Here is a 21,008-nt window from a genome sequence, read left to right on the forward strand (position 1 = left end):
TTCAGGTCCACTGTTTGGATTCACATCTGGAGAACAAAATGTCACCCACTTACTGGATGGATAGTAAAAGTCAAGGCACGAGCCTCACTGAAAAATCTAATAACAAAAGAGCACCTTGGACACCTGCCTAGCATTCTTCAGGAATCTGTTATATCTGCAAGAAAGGCGTTCTTTAAAAGTAACAAACAACAAACTTGCACAAAGGGAAGTGGCTGTGTATAATGCTGACTTTTCTAACTCACATTTATGCTATTCTTGATGATTTCCAAAGAAGTGTGTTACAAAGAGTGCACTTAAAATGATAAGATATCAGAGCAGATGATAAGAAATAGGAGCTGGAGTAGCCCACTCTGCCAATCAGTAAGAACCTGGCTGATCTTATTTTGGCTATATCTCTACTTCACTGACTATCCCTCTTAACCCTCAACTCCTTTGATGATCAAAAATCTGTTCAACTCAACCTTGAATATATTCATAAATCTAGCGCCACTACTCTCTGGAAAAGGGAATTCTAAAGATTAATGACCCTTTGAAAAAATGAATTTCTCTTCATCTCAGTCTTAAATGCGAGATGCCATATACTAGATTTCCCAATTCTCACCTTACTCCCAGCAACAGTCAATTTTCTAATGCAGCTGCAAATAAAGACCTACATTAATTGAATTGACCAGCTTGTTTTAGGAAGTTTTTACTGGAAGATGGTCTTCAGCCTTAAACAGGGTCACTCATCTTTGGTTCAGCTAATGCAGCAGGACTTCCGACTCCTTTAGAGTATGTTAGGGTGCCAGATCAGAAACCCAAGGCATATTATGAAGCCAGACTAGACCCCAACAATTTTTCTATTTAAGCATAAATGTGAGAAAAGGATGCTTCACCTCAGGAGTGATTCTACTGATAAAGGGATCTTTTTGTCAAAACAAGCTTTATTCATAACACAGTTTAAATATATCTTGAACAAAATGAAACAGTTCTACTCTTTAACTATTGAGCACTCTTTAAACATGAAAAGAAACACACTTTTCTAACTTAATACTATTCAGGTCCAGTTAAGCAATATTTCTCTTGTAGAGTTAAACTCCACTTGAAAAGTAGTTAGCAAATCCAGGCATACTTGCTTTGACTTGAGTTATCAGCTTTGGAACTTCCAGAGAGATGTTGTACCAAGAGACAGAGCTGCTTGTAGGCTGCTATCTTTGAAGAGCCCTCTCCAGCAACTGAACTCAGAAAGCTGTTTTTCTCAGCCATAAACCAAGACCCTCCCATTTCTAGTTTCACATAACTATATGACCCTGTATACCTAACTCACCCATCCATTATTTTAATCAAGGATCTTCTTTGGTAAACAAAAGTTCATTAAGTCATCTGCTTAATAAACACGTGGCTAAAATAAGTAATTATCCTGTTTCCAGCATCTGCTGTATTCCTTCCAAACAAACTGTAACAAAGCATTAATCTTAAGCACAAAATATATGAAGAACACAGTATTATCACAAGTGGTACAGAAAAACACCAGTTGCCCCATCATGCCTGTACTAACACTTGCTATCCAATTGGTACTACTTGGCTGCTCGTGATTCATATCCTTGGTATCATTCCAGTAACTGTCCTCTGTACTCTTTAGTATTGCATTTCCCTTTTGCATCATTTTGAACATTACATCATTCTGAATATTACTTAAAGTTTTCTGTTGCTCTACAATATCTCCTTGACAGTGATACACAGCTCTTGAAAAGTTTATGCTTTCATGGATTTTGCATGAATACCTAATGGTGTAGGTCATTTCTCTGGATATGTTTCCATGTGTCAAAGGAGAGATTGGCTTTACTAAGTGTCTTTGAGCAGGCATACATCTGCACCATAGATAAATGAAACACCAACTTCACTATTTTGAAAAAATAAGTGCATTCCTATTAGTTTTAAATCAGAGTTAAGAACCAGAGGGCAGCATTGTATGGTGGATGATAAACAAATCAACAGCGAGATTAGGTTTTTTCAAACTGTGAGTGGTTAAGACCTGAAATTCACTGCCTGAGAATGTGGTGGAGGCAGAGTCAACCTTGGCTTTCAAATAGGAAATGGATACATTCCTGAAGAGAGAAATATTGCTGGGCAACTGGAACAGGACAGGTGAGCTGAGTTGATCTGACAGATGAATAGCATTAACACAAGGAGCCAAATGACGGCCTTCTGCTCTAACCGTTTTATGATTCTCTGAATCGATAATGTTTTATGGGTCTAAGTGAATAAAATTTTAATGTTGCGCTGAGTTGTTGACTTGGCAAAGCATTGGTTTTTCAGATTTTTCAAAAACGTGGCTTTCAGACAATCTCTAATCTTACAAAGGTAGCGACTGATACACGCTGTAAGAGTAAAATGTAGAGGAAATGGTAGTTTATTTAGGCATCCATCTCCTTTAGACAACTATTATGATATCTATTCTGAATACTCATGCTGATGGATACATTTTTATTCTTGTAACATTCCAATGTTAACCCAGTTTCATCCATGAATTATGAAATTATGTTGTCATTTCGCTACTTTTAAGAATATTAATATGTGATTCTAAAGGGAATTTATTGTGACAACCAAATAAAGAGAAAATTAGCACAAGTGATATTTATACTTCTGTAATCATTGTTTAATGTTCTAAATTTCTTTAACCTATTAGAACATTTTACACTGAATATTACCTACAGTTTTGTAAATGTTGCATGGTAGAAGCTACTACTGTGCATCAAATGATGAAATAGCCATCTGTCCTCAGTTGTCATATTTTGTAAGTCTAGAGGGAAATAGTGTGATAACCTGGGTATTAAACAATGCCCAGGTCAAACAAAGAAGAATAATTCTTTGAGTATAAACTTGAAAGATGATAAATGTCTACTTGCTTTTAAATCTGATTTATAATAAATATAATGCAGTTTGGGAATTCGCCAAGATTATATAATTAAAGTATTGTAAACAGTCAAGATATCAGGTCATGGTAGCACTTAAACAAATAAGGAGAATGTAAAAAGCACCAGGGACAAAGATGTTTGTTGTATGAATGAATCTCACCTTATAGGAGATTTTCTCTGACATTTACCCTCTTCAATCTTTCGACCGGAGGGTCTCAGAACATGTTCCTTCCAAAGACTGAGGCTAACCCTCTACAAGATGGACTGCAATTGACTTCTTCATAGAAACATAGAAAATAGGAGCAGGAGGAGGTCATTCGACATTCAAACCAGCTCCACCATTCATTATGATCATGGCTGATCATCCATCTCAAACCATGATCCTGCTTTCCCCGCATATCTTTTGATCCTCTTTGTCCATGGTACAGTAGCACAGTGGTTAGCACTGCTGCCTCACACCATGAGGGACCTGGGTTCGACCCCACAGCTTGGGCCACTGTCTGGGCGGAGTTTGCATGCTGTTCCTGTGTCTGCATGGGTTTCCTCCAGCTGCTTTGGTTTCTTCCCACAGCTAGAAAGACATGCTGCCTAGGTGCATTGACCATGCTAAATTCTCCCTCAGTTTACCGGAACAGGTGCCGCAGTGTGACGATCAGGGGATTTTCACAGTAATTTCATTGCAGTGTTAGTGTACGCCTACTTGTGACACTAATAAATAAACTAATAAATGAATAGTAGAAGGGTTGCAAGAGAAGGGTGGGGCTGATTATGGACCAAAAAGGGGGATCTACAAATAATTTGATTAAATTTAATTTATTATTGTCACATGTATTGGTGTATATGGAGAAAAGTAGTTTCTTATATATTTCACAAAGTATACCGTTCATAGAGAAGCAAACAGGAGAGTGCAGAATGTGGTGTTACAGTGATAGCTAGGGTGTAGAGAAAGATCAATTTAATGTGAGTTAGATCCATTCAAAAGCTTGATGGCAGCAGGGAAGAAGCTGTTCTTGGTTGGTATGTGACCACAGACTTTTGTATCTTTTTCCCAATGGAAGATGGTGGAAGAGAGCATGTCCAGGATGTGTGCGGTCCTTAGTTTTGCTGGCTGCTCTTCCAACGCAGCACAAAGTGTAGAGTCAATGGATGGGAGGCTGGTTTGTGTGATGGATTGGGCTATGTTCACAACATGAAGGCAAAGGCCGTGCCTGAGGTACTAAATGAGTACTTTGCATCATCCCTAACCATGGAATAAGATGTTGTCAAAGACAAAGTGAATGAGGAGGTAGTTAAGAAAGTGGATGGGTTAAAAATGATAGAGGAGGTATTAGAAAGACTGGCTGTACTTAAAAATTGTTAACACTCCAGGACCAGATATGGTATATTTGAAAGTATTGAGGAAAGGGTGGAAGTTGCAGAGGCACTGATCATAATCTTCCAATCTTAGAAGCAGAGGTGATGCCAGAGTAAACCCTTGATCAAAAAAGGACAAAAGGATAAACCCAGCAAGTATACATCAGTCAATTTAATCTTCATGGTGAGAAATCTTTTTTGAATGATAATCTGAAATTCAACAGTGTATTGGAAAAGTGTGGATTCATTAAGGAAAGCCAGCATGACGTAAGAAAAATAATGTCCAATTAATTTGACTGAATTTTTTTGATGAGGTAACTTTGTTTTTACTAAGGAAGAGGATGCTACTCAGTCAGAGTTAGTGGAGGCAACTGGCACAATTGAGAGGGAAGAGATATTAGAAAGGCTATCTTTATTTAAAATTCTTATACCACCAGGACTGGATAAGATGCAACAAAGGATACCGAGGGGCTGAAAGTGGAAATCGCAGAAGCAATGTTGAAAATCTAGTCTTCCTTCGACAGAGGAGTGATGCTGGAAAACTGGAGAATTGCTAATGTCACACCCTTATTCAAAAAGGAGTGCAAGGATAATGCTAACCACTACAGAGCAATCACTTTGTCTTCAGTGGTAGGGAAATGTCTGGAAACTTGTTCTAGACATCTTTTTGTGCCCAACCAAATAAACAAAATTAAATTAACTTAGGGACAATTGAAACTAGTCTGGGACAAAATCAGTAGTCACTTAGACAGGTGCAGGATAATTAAGGAAAGCCAGCCTGAATTAATTAAGGGAAAATCATGTTTAACTAATCAATTGGAAATTTTTGAAGAGGTAAGAGAGAAATTGATAAGGGAAGCACTTGATGTGCTGTATAGAGATTTTCAAAAGGCATTTAGGGAGTACTGAGGGAATACAGAGAATGTTCACCAGGCTGACACCAGAGATGAGGGGGTTAGCTTATGAAGAGAGATTGAATAGACTGGGTCTGTACTTGTTAGAGTTTAGAAGGCTGAGGGGGGATCTTATAGAGACTTACAAGATAATGAAGGGGCTAGATAGGGTAGAGGTAGAGAGAGAGATTCCTCCCGTTTAGAAAGGATAGCAGAACTAGAGGGCACAACCTCAAAATAAGGGGGGGGGGTGCAGTTTAGAATAGAGTTGAGGAGGAACTTCTTCACTCAAAGGGTGGGGAATCTCTGGAATTCTCTGCCCATTGAAGTGGTGGAGGCTATCTCGCTGAATATATTTAAGTCACGGGTAGATAGATTTCTGATAGACAAGGGAATTAAGGGTTATGGGGAGAAAGCGGAAAAGTGGAACTGATCCACTTCAGATCAGCCATGATCTTATTGAATGGCGGGGCAGGCTCGAAGGGCTAGATGGCTTACTCCTGCTCCTACTTCTTATTTATTACAGGGCCACACAACACACTTGTAAGCAAAGTTTCAGCTCATGGAATAAGAAATTGGCCAAGTGACAGGAAGCAAAGAGTTGGGATGGATCGTTATTTTTCAAATTGGGGGAAGGTTTGTAGTGAAGTCCCCCAGGGATCAGTATAGGGACCCTTGCTCTTTCTGATATGTTGATGACCTAAACCAGGAATTCCCAATCAGGATGTTATGGAAGGAGTATTTTGCATCATCCCTAACCATGAAATAAGATGTTGTCAAAGACACAGTGAATGAGGAGGTGGTTAAGAAAGTGGATGGGTTAAGAATGATAAAAAGGAAGTATTAGTAAGGCTGGCTGTACTTAAAGATTATTAACACACCAGGACCAGATGTGGTGCATTTGAAAATATTGAGGGAAAGGCCCATGGTCACTGGCAAATGCCGGTTTAAAAGATGCAACCAACCAATTTCATAAATAATCCCAGCAATGAAATGGGCTAATCAGATCAAAGCCTCGAGGAGCACTGGATGCTGATTGATCCAAGAAGCTTATCTCTGATCGGCTCATTTGATTTATTCCATCTTGCTATTGCTGGGCAGAAAAGCCATAGCAAGGATTGAACAGCAGGAGCAAAAAAAGGAGTAGAAAGTGTAACTGATCCCTTTTTAACATACTGGAAAGTCTAAATATTTATGTTCAGTGGTTATTAGCGTGCACATAGGAAGAATACAATAGGTGAGCATCTCAGTTCAACAAGTTACTCGACAAATGGCATGTCTGAATTTATTACAGGGGCTTTGGTAAAATGTTCCTGAAATGTTATCTAGCTTGGGGAACCACACCTGGAATACTGCATGCACTTTTGATCATTTAAAAAAATGATTTGGTGCAATGATATTCTTGTCTTTGGGAATGATTAGCATTGGGTCACTAAATCAGTTTGTCATGGTCAGAGGGTTGTTTTCTAATGAGAGGTGGAAGATGGTGGGGTATATTTATCTCAAGATTAGGTAAGGTGGTTTCATTAATACGTATACAATTATGAAGGAGAATGAAAAATTTGGGAAGTTGTTTCCCCTCGCTCTGGAAATAGAAAGTGGAGGGGAGTAAGTTGCTGGGCAGTTTCAAGATAACCAGTCAATTCTTTGGGACTGAGATAAGGTGAAAATTACTTGATTCAAATATTGAGAACATTTCTCAATTCTCTGCTACCGTGGCTTCTGGACATTCAATTGTTGAGTAATTCAAGGCTGATTTTAATGTTATTATTCAGTCGTGGGATGTGGGCTTTACTGGTTGGGCCAGCATTTATGGCCCATCCTTAATTGTGCTTGTTTATTTGGTTGCCTTTGTAATGGGGAATTGGAGAATTACTCTGATCAGTAGTTGGTTATCAGCTTGCCTGTGAATCACAAAGTTCTGGGTTCAAGTCCGCTCCAGGCTTGAGCACAAACAAATCAAGGCTGACAGGTGTAGTATTAAGAAACTTCTGTACTAATGCAGATGCAGTCTTTTGGATGAGACCTTAAACTGAGATCCAATTTGCCTACTCAAATGGATGTAAAAAATCCTATGATATTATTTCAGAAAACAGCAGAGGAGTTATCCGTGGTGTCCTGGTCAATATTTATCCCTCAATCAACATTGTGAAAACAGATTGTCTGGTCATTATCACATTGCTATTTCCATGGGTGTGGAAATTGGCACTCATGTTTCTTATATTCAGAAAGTGTTTCATGGCTGCAACGTGCTTTGAGGCATTCGGTGGTTGTGAAAAGTGCAAGTCTTTCCTGGTTTTTCTTTTTAAATTATTTTTCAGACTGGGGGAGTGGAAGAATGTAGACAGTATGATTCACTGAGGTCAGTACTGGAGCCACAATTTGTCTTGACTTGTATTAATTACCTACAGTGTACGGGGCACAATCTCAAAATCTGATGATGACCAAAGGCTTGGGAATATTGTGAATTGGGATGATGGTGCTGAACATCAAGAAGACAAACAGGTTAATGAAAAAGTCATACAGGTGGTAGATAAAATTTAATGCAAAGAAGTGTGAAGTGATACATTTTGGTCGAAAGAACAAGGAGGCATTACAAAATATAGGATGCAATAACATTTGAGCTTCCAGGTTGTTGTTCAGTAAAGGACTCATGAGTCCAGATTCTTCATAAACTACCTTTATTCCTTTGATCCAACTTTATATCCAATTCTCCATCAGTACCCAGAGCCACCTGAAGCCTTTTTATGTATCAATAATTTCTATTGGATAAATTACATCAAATTAGGATTTAACTGGAAGGTCTGTTAACCCATTTCTAACAGATAAAGGGGTGCAAGCACAGATCTGAAGATCTGTATGCATAGATCATTGAAGTTGACTGAACAGGTTCTGAGATTGGTTAAAAAAGGCTAGAGTATTGGGCTTTCAAGTAGAGGCACAGAGTACAAAAGCAGTATGATGAATGTTATGTGTTTAAGTAGTTGCATGATTGCTTTAAGAACGAGTCACATGATTTGATGGTAATGTCATTTGAGGTGTTTCACAGGCTTCTGCTTTTAGTTTCAGTTTGTACTCTCTACAGGCAACATCTCCTCAATAAACCTGTTGTGTGTTACTTTGAATCCACATTGTCAAACCACGTCTTTTTCTTTAATAATCACAACCCCGAACATAGTTATGACATTCCAAAAAAAGATTGGCAATGAATTGGGATTTTGTTTCATCAATCAAAGATCCTAAGTAAAAGTAAAAACATCATATGTGCTTACACTTCGAATATTAGAAGGCTGTGGAAAATCAACAACACAATTTAAGTTTGAAGTGCCAGTGGAGAAAGACCAAGTGAGAAAAAAAAACTGTATGGTTTTAAAAGGGGGTTTTCCTGATCAGAGAAGGCTGAGATTCCAGGCTGTATCTGGTACATTTAAAAAGAAGTGATGCATTTCTTTGTGGCTGGGGCCATTTGAAAAAAAAACTTCAAAATTATTTCTCCAAATCATCTCCAGTGAAGAAGGGGAGTACTGGGAAGACAGCAAAATAAAGGAAAACATACCAAGCAGCCTCAAGTCACCAGTGCCTACAAAGTAAATAGCGTGTCAATTAGGCGCCCTCTGTCCTTTTAGTGAAGAAAATTAATCGTGGAGTTCTTATGCAGAGCATTTTCAGTACTTTGTACAAGCAAAGAAAATTGCAAATGAGTTGCTTGTATCTTTCTACAATAGAAAGCAAAACCTTCAATTTGCTCTGGTGCTTGGTTTATCCAGCAAAGTAAGAAACCAAAATGTATAATGACTTGAAGCAGATCCTTGGAGAGCATTACACTCCAAAGCCACTGATCATCTCAGAACTGTTCAGATTCCACCGAAAGAATCATATGGAGGAGAGAGCATTGCTAAGCTTAAAAAGACCGACACAACATTATGAGTTTGGTGAGCCATTGGAAAATAGATTGTCATTTTGTGGTCTTTAAAATGAGGCTATCCAAAGAAGATTGCTTACTGAATATGCTTTAGAGTTAACAGTAGAAATCCACCCTTTATCATCCATCAACCAATGCATTAGCTGAGTGATTTGTGTAATCTATGAAACATTCTTCAAGAGAGCAAGGTTCATTATCACATTGTGTATAGAGCTTTATGGCATCCTGTAGAAACACTACTCATGTGACTACCCAAAGTTCACCTGCATTAGTACTCTTAAAGAGAAAGTTGAGAATTACATTTGATTTGTTGTTATCTCCAGAAACTTCAGAGATGGTAGAACATCAACAACAATCTCAAGCTGCTAAACAAGAAGTGAGGCCAAAAAACATGAATTTCAATAATGAGATTGAGTGTTAAGAGTGTAAGAGTGAGAAATGGGTACCAGCCATACTTTTAACAAAAACAGGTCTTGTTTCTCTCACGGTTGAAACCAAAAGTAAACTAGTTTGACAATGCCATGCTGACCAATTCTTGTCACCTCAAAATTATTTCTCAAATCATCTCCAGAAGTACCAACTTCTTTAGTACCTAGTGTTGTGAATACTATTATGGGAGACTTAGTTGAATCTGATTGTGTCTTTGCTACTACGCCACGTGAAAATAATATGAATGCCATGATACAGAATTAATTCCAAGAGAGGAAATATCTACTGAAGTTCCAAATCATATTTCTAGGGTCAAGGACAGGCAAATTCCAGAATGTGGTATACAACCAAAGAGGAATAGATGTCCTGGAATTTGGAGCTTCAGTAGACATGTCTTCTCTTGGAACCAGTCTTACTGCCTTGTGTATAAGATTAATTATGCATAGTACTATGTCTGAAATATTATTGATTCAATATATAATATCGTAGTGATCTGTTGTGATAACCACAGAAGTAAAGGGGGAGGGATATTATATATTTAAATAATTGCATGATTGCTTTAAAAGCTGGTCACCTGATTTGATGGTGATGTCATTTGAGGTGTTTCACAGGTTTCTTTCTGTTTTTAATTTTAGTTTGTACTCTGTACAGGCCACTTCTCTCAATAAACCTGTTGTGTGTCACTTTGAAGCTAGCCACAAAAACCCACAACTCATAACGTCATTAAGGTATTACAATAAACCTTTATTAAACACTGCTTCAGCCTCAACTAGACTATCAAGTCTAATTCTGGGCACCATGCTTTAGGAATAATGTGAAGGCTTTTGAAAGGGTACAAAAAAAATGAATACAAGAATAGCTTTAGGGATGAGAGACTTCAGTTGTGTGGATCACTGAGGTAGTTTCCCTTACAGAAATGAAGTTTGACAGGAGGTTTGTTTTGTGTGCTCAAAATCATAATGGTTCAATAGAATAAATAAGAAAAACTGTTCCCATTGGTGGAAGATCTAGAACCAGTTGGTACCAATATAAGGTGAAAAGAAGTGAAGCAATGGCGAAATTAGGCAAAACTTAAAATGCAGCAAGTAATTGGAATCTGGAATGCATTGACTGAGAGCAGGGTGAAAGCAGAATTGAATATGCATTTGAAGAGAAAAAATGCACAATAGAACAGGAAAAGGGCAGTGGAGTAGGACCAGCTGAGTTGCACTTGTAGAGTGCCAGCATAGACATGATAGGCTTAATGGCCTTCTCTGCACTGTAACTATTCTACGATCTATGAAATCTGACCTCAGTACCCTGTGATCCCAATGCAATTTCAATCACCATAATTTTCACAGAAAACTCAAGGAAACACAACAGAAATGACAGAAAGAGCTCTCATTTAAAAAGTGACTTTCTTGACCTCTGAACGTGCTTTACAGCTGGTGAAACACTTTTGAGGTGCATATATTGTAGTATAGGAAATGGCACATCATGTCAGACTGTGGCTGAGACTGCAGTAGATATCCTTCTCAGTAAGACAACAAGCCTTCTTCAACCTCAGCTTTATTAAGTTCTTGGTCTTCTGCATCCTGGATACAAAAATGAAAATCTAGGCTGACGTTCCAGCGAAGTATTGAGGGAGTGCTGCACTATCGGAGGTGCTGAAGGCGATCTTACCGGCTCATCTCGCCAGTTCGATCAGTGTGGCGAGCTGGTAAGATTGGGCAAAATCAGGCTCATGCTCGGTTTCTCACCACTCACGATGTTACCAATCCTATTTTGCCAGCAAAATCAATCTCATGTTCAGGAAGACTGAGTTAAATATTTATTAGCTGATTTCAATCTAATTAGTTTGTCTGCCAGTAACGGTCCCCTCCCAATGAGGCTTCTACTAGGGCCTACCCTGGCACTGCTTCCTGGCACAGGTTGGCAATGCCAGGCATGTCCCTATCCCCCAGGGGCAATACCTTGAGGAATCCCCTCGACAGGTGAAAGTCAACGAGGGGGAGAATATGACAGGCCACTTAATTAAAATGAAATTGATTCAAATCTGTTCAAACAGATTCTCGCCCCTTGTGAGCTTGAACCTCGCTTCATTGCTGGTGAGGGGTAGAGAAAATTGTGGAATTATGTATCCCTATTCTGTCTGGTGTTTCAGCCAACGGGTGAATGTGGGCTGGCAGCTACCTCCACTGTTTTTCAAATCAGTGTATTTGTTTGTGCTTTAACTGAATTTTTGTTCAAGAAGTACTTTGTAACTGTATTGCAATATAAGTCAAAAGACCACTGAGAATATCAGTTCCTTCAGTGTACATAAAAATACAGCCGATATACAGGGCAGGATTTTCTGGCAGCACTCGCCTCAGGACTGGAAAATTCCCCCTCCCCCCGGCGAGGTCAGTGGACCTTTGCATGGTCTGTGTCCCGCCCACTACGATTCCCATGGCAAGTGGGACGAGAAAATTCTGCCCAAAGAGTCTGGGGAGAAACTGCAATAAAGAACATCATAATTGCCTATTACCATTCATTGCTAACATAAATTACTAAAGTGGGTGGCACAGTGGTTAGCACTGCTGTCTCGCAGTGCCAGGAACCTGGATTCGATTCTCAGTTTGGATCATTGTCCGTGTGGAATATGCACATTCTCCCCGTGTCTGCATGGGTTTCCTCTGGGTGCTCCAGTTTCCTCCCATAGTCCAAAAGGTGTGCTGGTTAGGTGCACTGGCCATGCTAAATTCTCCCTCAGTGTACCTGAACAGCAACGGAGTGTGGTGATGCGCGGATTTTCACAGTAACTTCATTGCGGTGTTAAAATAAGCCTACTTGTGACACTAATAAATAAACTTTAAGAACAGTGCCTTCCAATGTCTCCATAATTATAATCTTCAACCTGTAGAAAGAAACAAAAGTGATTGACCTGTCTGAAATAAAGCAAAATCAAGACTGGTATTTGACTCCACTTTCCGTTTGAAGTAAAAAATTGTCAACATTTCACTAGTTGTGTCGAACTTCAACTTTGGACCTTACGCTGAATTGGTGTAGTAACTCACCTCAGAATTTGAAGTAGTAGCTATTTAAGCAGAAGGTTATCTTTGAAACCAATATGCATTTGCAACTGTTTTTCTTCAGGTTTCTCCCAAACCTTTTAATGAATTTGCATCATGACAAAAGCAGTTTCTATCAAGAAGACTGATGCCTAAGAACCAAAACCAGCACTGCTACGGCTAACCTATATATAAATTAGTATACAGTAGGAATAACACTTAGTTTCAGTATTTTATGAAGAAGTTAGAACATAGAGAACATAGAACATTACAGCGCAGAACAGGCCCTTCGGCCCACGATGTTGCGCCGACCAGTTAAAAAACAATGACCCACTAACCTAAACCAATCTCTTTTCGTCCATAAACCTATCCACGGATCTCTTAAACGCCCCCAAACTAAGCGCATTTACAACTGCAGCAGGCAGGGCATTCCAATCCCTCACCACCCTCTGGGTAAAGAACCTACCCAAGTTCACAGGATTGGGCCCATATGCATGCGTTATTTGACTCAAAAATTTTGCAGTATATCATATTGCCAGACAGATACATTTAAGCTAAAATTAATATAGATTATTCACTTATCGTAGAGATAATTATGCAAGAGTTTAAAATAAAGGTTTGGACTGTTATGCTTAAATTGTCCAAAAAAATGCTTCAACACCAGGTTGACCCAAACATTAGGAATTTACTTAATCTTCTCCCTTTCTCCTTCACTGGACTACGACGTGCACAGAGTCTTAGGAGCGCTTTCTCAGTATGTTGCTGTCTTTTAAGAAAAGCAAGCAATTCTTCTTTAGTAGTTAGACAATTAGGATTCTGACATTTGAGACAATAATCTTTCCATTGAAACGTCTTCCAGTTCGGACTAATAGCATTAAAATATCGGTAATGTCTGCTGCATTTCACAGTATTTCACTGGTGCTGTAACATCAGTGGGACATTGGTAAGCTTCCGGAAGAAATGCAGAAACATCCATTTAAGCTCTTTCTGCAGGGATTTCTCTGAAAACCCATTGGAGAACCTCGAGCATCAGGCATACACTATACTGCCACAGTTCTGTATATTGACCATTCTCAATATTGTTTCCAATTGAGAGGAAACATTTCTCAAATATGCACCTGCCACGCCAAGTTAGATTAAAATATATATTCAAAAGATTTTGCTGTTTATGTTGTTTCTGCTTCTATTCACACGTTTGGTAGAAAATTAATAGATTCCAAAAAATCTAAACCTAAAGTAAGTAAATATATTTGTCCATTTGGTAGCAAGTGGTTCAACTATGCATGTTATGTATTGAAATACAAATTAGGCTCTTATAATTGTATTATATTTTTATTTTCTACAGTTCTAAAGATAAGGAAAGAAATGCTATCAAAAACAACATCAGTAGCACCTTTAACAAAATGAAACAGCTCAAGGCACTTCACAGGAGCAATATAAAACAAATTATGACATTGGACCACAAGGAAATATTAGGTCAGTTGAGTCTGATCAAAATAGTAGATTTTGAAAAGCATCTTAAAGGAGAAATGTGAGGTAGAGAAGTGTAGGGAGGGTAATCTAGATTGACATTGATTGATTAACAGACAGGAACAAGAGTAGGAATAACTGCTTATTTTTCGATGTGGCAGACAGGGGAGGGGGATGCGGGTGTCCCGCAGGGATCAGTGCACGGCCCCCAGCTATTCACAATATAGATCAATTATCTGGATAAGGGAACTAGAAGTAACACTGCCAAGATTGCTGATGACACAAAATTTGGTGGGAATGTAAGCGGTGACAATGATGTTAAGAGGCTTCAAGGTGATTTAGACAAGTTGAGTGAGTGGGCGAACACATGACAGATATAGTGTAATATAAATAAATGTGAAGTTATCCAATTTGGTCAGAGAAACAGAATCACAAAGTATTCAAATAGATTGGGAGATGTTGACATATAAAGGGGCCTGTGTGTCCTAGTATACTCGTTACTGTCTTCGTTCACCAGTTGCTGAAATTAAGCATGCAAGTACAGCAAGACATTAGGAAGACAAGTGGTATGTTGGCCTTCATTGCAAGACGGCTTGAGTACAGGAGCAAGGATCTCTTACTGCAGCTGTACAGTGCCTTGGTGAGGCAATACCTGAAGTATTTTGTGTAATTTTGGTTTCCTTATTGAAGAAGAGGAAGTGCAGAGAAGACTCACTGGACTGATTCCTGGGATGGCAGGTATGTTGTCTGAGGAGAGATTAGGTTAATTGGGCCTATTTCATTGGAATTTAGGGAATCAAATTTAAAAGTATAAAATTCTGACAGGGCTGGACAGAGTGGCAGCAGGGATGTTGGCCAGAATTTTATGGCTTTTCACACTGGTGGGATCTTCCAGTCTTGCTGACGCTGAACCTTCATCGCATTTTCTCACTGTTTGCTACTCTCAGCAGAGGGTGCAAACAGCAGGAAACCCTGTTGATAGAGGAGGATTCAGAAGATCCTGCGTTGTGAAACACGGGGGTGGGGGAGTCTAGAACAAGGGATCACAGTCTCAAAATGCTGGGTAAGCCACTTAGGACTGAGATGAAGAGAGACATCCTCATTGAGAGGATGGTGAACCTGTATAATTCTCTAACAAGGCTTTGGAGAGCAAGTCACTGAATATATTTGAGAAGGAATTAGATTCTAGGCTGGATTTTGCATTTGTGTTTGCCTTGGGTGCAAATGTCAATATGGGTGTAAAATGCCACAAGAGTCAGAAAGTGGGAATCTCATTGGCGAGAGCTCGTTTTAAGATCTTGCACAGAAAGGTCAGGAACCTCATTTTAATAAATTATCATTGCATTAAACAACTGTATGTTCTCCTACATTGGGATTATCGAGATTTAGAACAGGTTTTTAGAAACCGGGTCCAGATGGAGGGAAATAATTTCTGCTGGGTTGTTTAGGAATAGATCCTATACTCAGATAAACCCTGTGAAAGGTCAGTTAAGGAATGTGCCTGATCTAACTTGTGGGACCATACAGAATTGATCACTTTAACCATCTGACCTAAGATAATAGAATTAAATTAGCAGTAACTGGAGCGGAGAGAAACTGTATTTTTTGTTCTCTGAATTTTTGAGATTCATGGAATAGTGGTTTCAAAGCTTGAATTTTTGAGACTGACCCTAACAAAAAAGGAAAAGCAAAAAGGGCAGTTGAGAAAAGGAAACTGACTTTGCCAATTTCAAACAAGAACTGAACCCATTATAGGAAACTAAAATTTTGAGGGACACTGAACCTGATTGAAAACGTATTAAAGGACAGTGATCAATTCGAGTTCAGTAGTAGTTGCTAAGTCCAGTGGTGCAGTACAGGCAAGGTGAAGAAGACAGAGGCTAGATCTAGATGCTGAGAGTAATCAAAATAAGAGTTACTGCGGCTGATCTTGTTAGTTTAAAACAATATTGGTGGATCCAGACCAAGTTGAGTAGGTCCTGCAGACATGTGTCATTTTAGGAGCAGTCCATACCCACAGAACTCAGGTTAGTTGTACGCTACTGTTGGCTTAGAGAGATCAGACTACCCCTAGGAGAGGAATTGAAATACTTTGAGGAAGACAAAGTATTTTTGTGGCTGAAATTGATAACTTTTATGCTGAATGGATTGCTTAGATATATTGTAAGATTTGCCTGAATTGTAGCTGCGAATTAATGTGTAATTTATCATTTGTAATTGTCAGCAATTTGCCTGTTAATTCATGCTTGACTTAATCTGATTCTGGGTTTTAGAGAATTGGTGGTTATCCAAGGTAATATTTAGTGTTTGCCTTTTTTGATTTGTATAGTAAAAATTCTTTTGTTTAAACCATGGAATCTGGTAAATCATTCTTTCAGTAAGTAACTGGGATTTCGGATTTCTTTTCCAAAAAAAGTTACTGATCTCGATTAAGAATAGAACTTCAGATGTTGCAAATTCTTATAAAATTCATTCTCAGTACATTGATATTTCATTTATCATTCTCTATGCATCAGCCAAAATTATCAATGCGTACATAAAATAAAATCAAGCATAACATCGGAACAAATACTTTACAGTGTCTAAATGGGTCAAATTCTACTTCTAATTATTATAGTTTGGGAACTTTACTGGATCTTCACGGATTGAAATCTATTCATTACCTGGAAACCTTTGTTGTGTATGTGTTCCGTTACAGTAGGTCTGGCAGCATCGGTGGAGAGAGAAACAATATATTAGTGTTTAGAATCCATTATGACTTCTGTTTGTAGAGGAATAATTACTGGCCAGGACAATGGGGAAAAACTCCACTGCTCTTCCATATGGTGCCATGAGATCTACCTGAGTGGATAGACTGGACCTGTTTAATGTCTAATCCAAAAGAAGGCATTGCAACAATGCAGCAGTCCCCTCGATAACATTTTCTGTTATAAATGATGTTGCATGAGTGTGAGGGTTCATTCCAACTGCATTTGTCCTCCCCTGTGTGAAGGTCTTCAGCTTTCATGAGGCTGCAAACCACACGCTGTCAGTGACCACTCTGCCCATGCAGCCTGGCATCTCACAGGACCCCACCAAGGAATTCATAGTCACTCCCTGTTCTGAGCCTGTGAATTCACCTTTCCCACTCACTTTCCAGCTGCCACTCTAGAAGGGCAATCCCTCAGTGGTTACAATGCCACTAGGCCAGCAAGGAGGACGCAGGAAGTGATGCCTGCAAACTAGCTGCCAGGCCCCTTTAAACCTAGAGGCTCACAGCCACGATGGGATGCTAGGGCCTGAGCCACCAACCCCAACAGTAACTGTGATCTTGCTGGCGAGAATCATGGATAAATACATGGATGGGAAAGAATTAAAGGGAAAAGGGCCAAATGCGGGCAATTGGGACCAGCTGGGAAGGCACAGTGGTCAGCATGGACTGGTTGGGCTGAAGGGCCTGTTTGCGTTCTGTATTGCTCTATGACTCTAATCATATTTCTCAGTCCTCACCGTATTTCACTCCTCTGTCACTCTTCTCGGTGATGGCTAACACAGGCTGAAAATTATTCTCTTATTTCTCAATCACTGTCAGTGAATGAATCTACTTAGTGCAGTAGTAGTGAGTCAGTTCTCATGTTCCAATCTGCATCTGCACCTCATCCCAGTTGAGATTTGTACTTTGTTCCCGGGAAAAAGCTGCTTTGAAATATTGCAAATTATGAAGATTTTGTACCGCTGCTATAAATTATATATTTTTAACTTGGTCAGAAAGAGTTTGTTATATTTTACTTCAACATAACTTCATTCAACTTTTAGTACTTCAATTTATTTAAGAAGACTATCATTAACAGGAAACTACAGACCTATTAGCCGTACATCAGTGGTAGGCAAAATGCTGGAATCTATTGTAAAGGATGTGATAAACAGACACATGGACAATCATGATCTGACTGGGCATAGTCAGCGTGGATTTATGAATTTGACAACCTTGTTGGAACTTTTTGAAAATGTTGCTAATGAATTGATTAAAGAGGGTTGATGAATGTGATATATTTGGGCTTTCAGAATGGCTTCTGATAAAGTCCCCCACAGCAGGTTAATTAGCAAAATGAAAGGATATGGGATTGGAGGCAACATTCTGTCATGGATTGAGGACTGGCTAACGGGCAGAAACACAGTAAAAAGTCTGACAACACCAGGTTTTAGTCCAACCTATTTATTTGATAATAGACTCACAAGCTTTCGGGGTTAGCCCCTTCGTCAGGTGAATGGAGAGTTCTGGCCTCAGACAGAGCATATAAAGCACAGACTTTATATGCTCTGTCTGAGGCCCAGAACTCTCCATTCACCTGACGAAGGGGCTAACCCCGAAAGCTTGTGAGTCTATTATCAAATAAATAGGTTGGACTAAAATCTGGTGTTGTCAGACTTTTTACTGTGTTTACGCCAGTCCAACGCCGGCATACCCACATCATAACGGGCAGAAAACAGAGTAGGAATAAACTGCATTGGCAGACTTTGGCTAGTGGGATACTGCAAGGATCAGTCCTCAAGGCTCCAGCTGTTCACAATATATATCAATGATGAGGACCAAATGTAACATTTCCAAATTTGCAGATGTTACAAGCTAGATGGGAATATGTGATGTGAGGAAGGTGTAAAGCGGCTACAGAAGCATTTAGACAGTTTTAGTGAGTGGGCAAGAACATGGCAAATGGGATATAATGTGGAAAAATGTGAGGTAATCTATTTTGATAGAAGGAACAGATGTTCAGTGTAATTCCTAAATGGTAAGAAATGAGAAAGTGTAAATGTACAAAGGGACCTGGGTGTCTTTGTCCATAAGTCAAACAAGGCTAGCATGCAGGTTCAGCAAGATATTAGCAAGGCTATTGGAATGTGAACTTTTATCACAAGAGGATTTGAGTACAGAGTAATGAAGTCTTGCTTTAATTGTACAGGAGCTGTGTTAGACTGCACCTCGAGTAGTGTATGCAGTTTTGGTTATCTTATGTTAAAGGATATTGCCATAGAGTACAAGGATGGTTCAACAGACTTGTTCCAATGACGGTGGGACTTTATGAAGAGAGATTAAACAAACTGGGCTTGTAGTCTCTAGAGTTTTGAAGAACAAGAGATGATCTAATTGAAATCTAAAAAATACTGAAAGGAATAGACAAGGCTGACGCAGGTAAGATGTTTCCCTTGGCTGAGGAGTCTAGAACCAGGGTGCACAATTTCAAAATAAAGGGGATTCCACTTAGGGCTGAAGAGGAGAATTCTTTGCAAGGAATCTTTGGAATTCTCTACCCAAGAGGACTGTGGAAGCTCAGTCATTGCGATTATATAAAGCAAAAATTGATAGATTTCTGATTAACAACAATGTAAAGGATTATAGGGACAGTGGTGACATTGAAGTGTCAGATTAACCATATTTGTATTAAATGGTGAAGCAGCCTCAATAGGCTGAATGGTCTTCTCCTGTTCCTAATTATGATTTTTTTTTTCAACAAACCACAAAAACACTTCTGGGTTCCTGGAATGACTTAAAATGAATGAATGAAAATAACAGTTGAAAATATTATGCAAGACCTTTAAAATTAGATTTTACAATAACATAACATCAGTGTAACTTAGTGATTTTCTATTTTACAAAGAAAGACATAGCATGCCTCAAGCACAAGGTATTAGTGTAGAATAACTGTTCCCAACATTTCATGCTTTCTAAATTAAATAACATGAAAGAGTAATTCCAATGTTCCATTGATTAATTCTTTCACTATTACGAGTATGCTGATCAGACTGTAATAAATATGCAAGCTTTTAAGAAATAAGAACATAAGAAATAGGAGCAGGAGTAGGCCATCTAGCCCCATGACCCTGCCCCGCCATTCAATAAGATCATGGCTGATCTGTCGTGGCTCAGTTCCACATTCCCGCCCTTTCCCCATAACCCTTAATCCCTTTGCCTATCAAAAACCTATCACCCCGCGTCTTAAAAATATTTAGCGAGGCAGCCTCCACCACTTCAACGGGCAGAGAATTCCAGAGATTCACCACCCTTTGAGTGAAGAAGTTCCTCCGTTCTACACCGCCCCCCCTTTATCCTGAGGCTGTGGCCTCTAGTCCTACTGTCCTTTCTGGGCGGGAAGAGCCTCTCCACCTCTATCCTATCCATCCCATTCAACATCTTATATGTCTCAATGAGATCTCCCCTCATTCTTCTAAACTCTAACGAGTACAAGCCTAGTTTATTCAGCCTCTCCTCATAGCTCAACCCCCTCAACTCCGGAATCAGCCTAGTAAACCTCCTCTGCACTCCCTCCAAGGCCAAAATATCCTTGCGTAAGTGCGGCGACCAAAACTGCACACAGTACTCCAGCTGCGGCCTCACCAGTGCCCTATACAGCTGCAGCAAGACCTCCCTACTTTTATATTCAATCCCCCTCGCTATGAAGACCAGCATCCCATTTGCCTTCCTGACCACCTGCTGCACCTGCAGGCTGGGTTTTTGCGACTCATGCACAAGGACCCCGAGGTCCCTCTGCACCGTCGCATGCTGCAGTTTTTTGCCGCGTAAGTAATAGTCCTTCCTACCATTTTGAAAACAACAGTAAAATTCCAACCATGGTATGTTGTAAAAATATAATTTGCCATATACAGTTATCATAAATCAGTATCATTTCTAACATATTGTATGTGAGAAAGGATTAAATGGTGTGGGTATAAATGGTATACTCACTATGAGATATGTCACAAGAAATTCCCTACTCTGTAAAAATGTTAGTTCTCATGTGTGCTTTGGGTCTATTGCTTCCACAGGCATACATAGACAATTTTGTGTCACTTTTAAAATAATAATTAAGAAGACAAATCAATCTAACCTTTAATTAGCATCTATTCATTGACAGGAACATTGCACAGAAAGTACTTGTTGATTGGTTACATTTTATTTAAAGGAAGCCATTTTGATGTGCAGATAATTGAATTGTTGATCTGCTACGAACTTGCAGCTTGGAATTGTGCCCAAAATTTT

The 21,008-nt window shown here is 39.3% G+C and overlaps 1 protein-coding gene across 1 annotated transcript in view; it reads left to right on the forward strand.

Annotated features, from left to right (window-relative positions):
* Positions 1-21,008, forward strand: part of LOC145356590 (cytoplasmic phosphatidylinositol transfer protein 1-like) — a 348,840-nt gene that overhangs the window by 22,784 nt on the left and 305,048 nt on the right. The window lies entirely within an intron of this gene.

The sequence above is a fragment of the Carcharhinus amblyrhynchos genome, chromosome 21 (assembly GCF_965287045.1).
Source record: "Carcharhinus amblyrhynchos chromosome 21, sCarAmb.v2.hapA, whole genome shotgun sequence".
Lineage (NCBI taxonomy): Eukaryota > Metazoa > Chordata > Chondrichthyes > Carcharhiniformes > Carcharhinidae > Carcharhinus > Carcharhinus amblyrhynchos.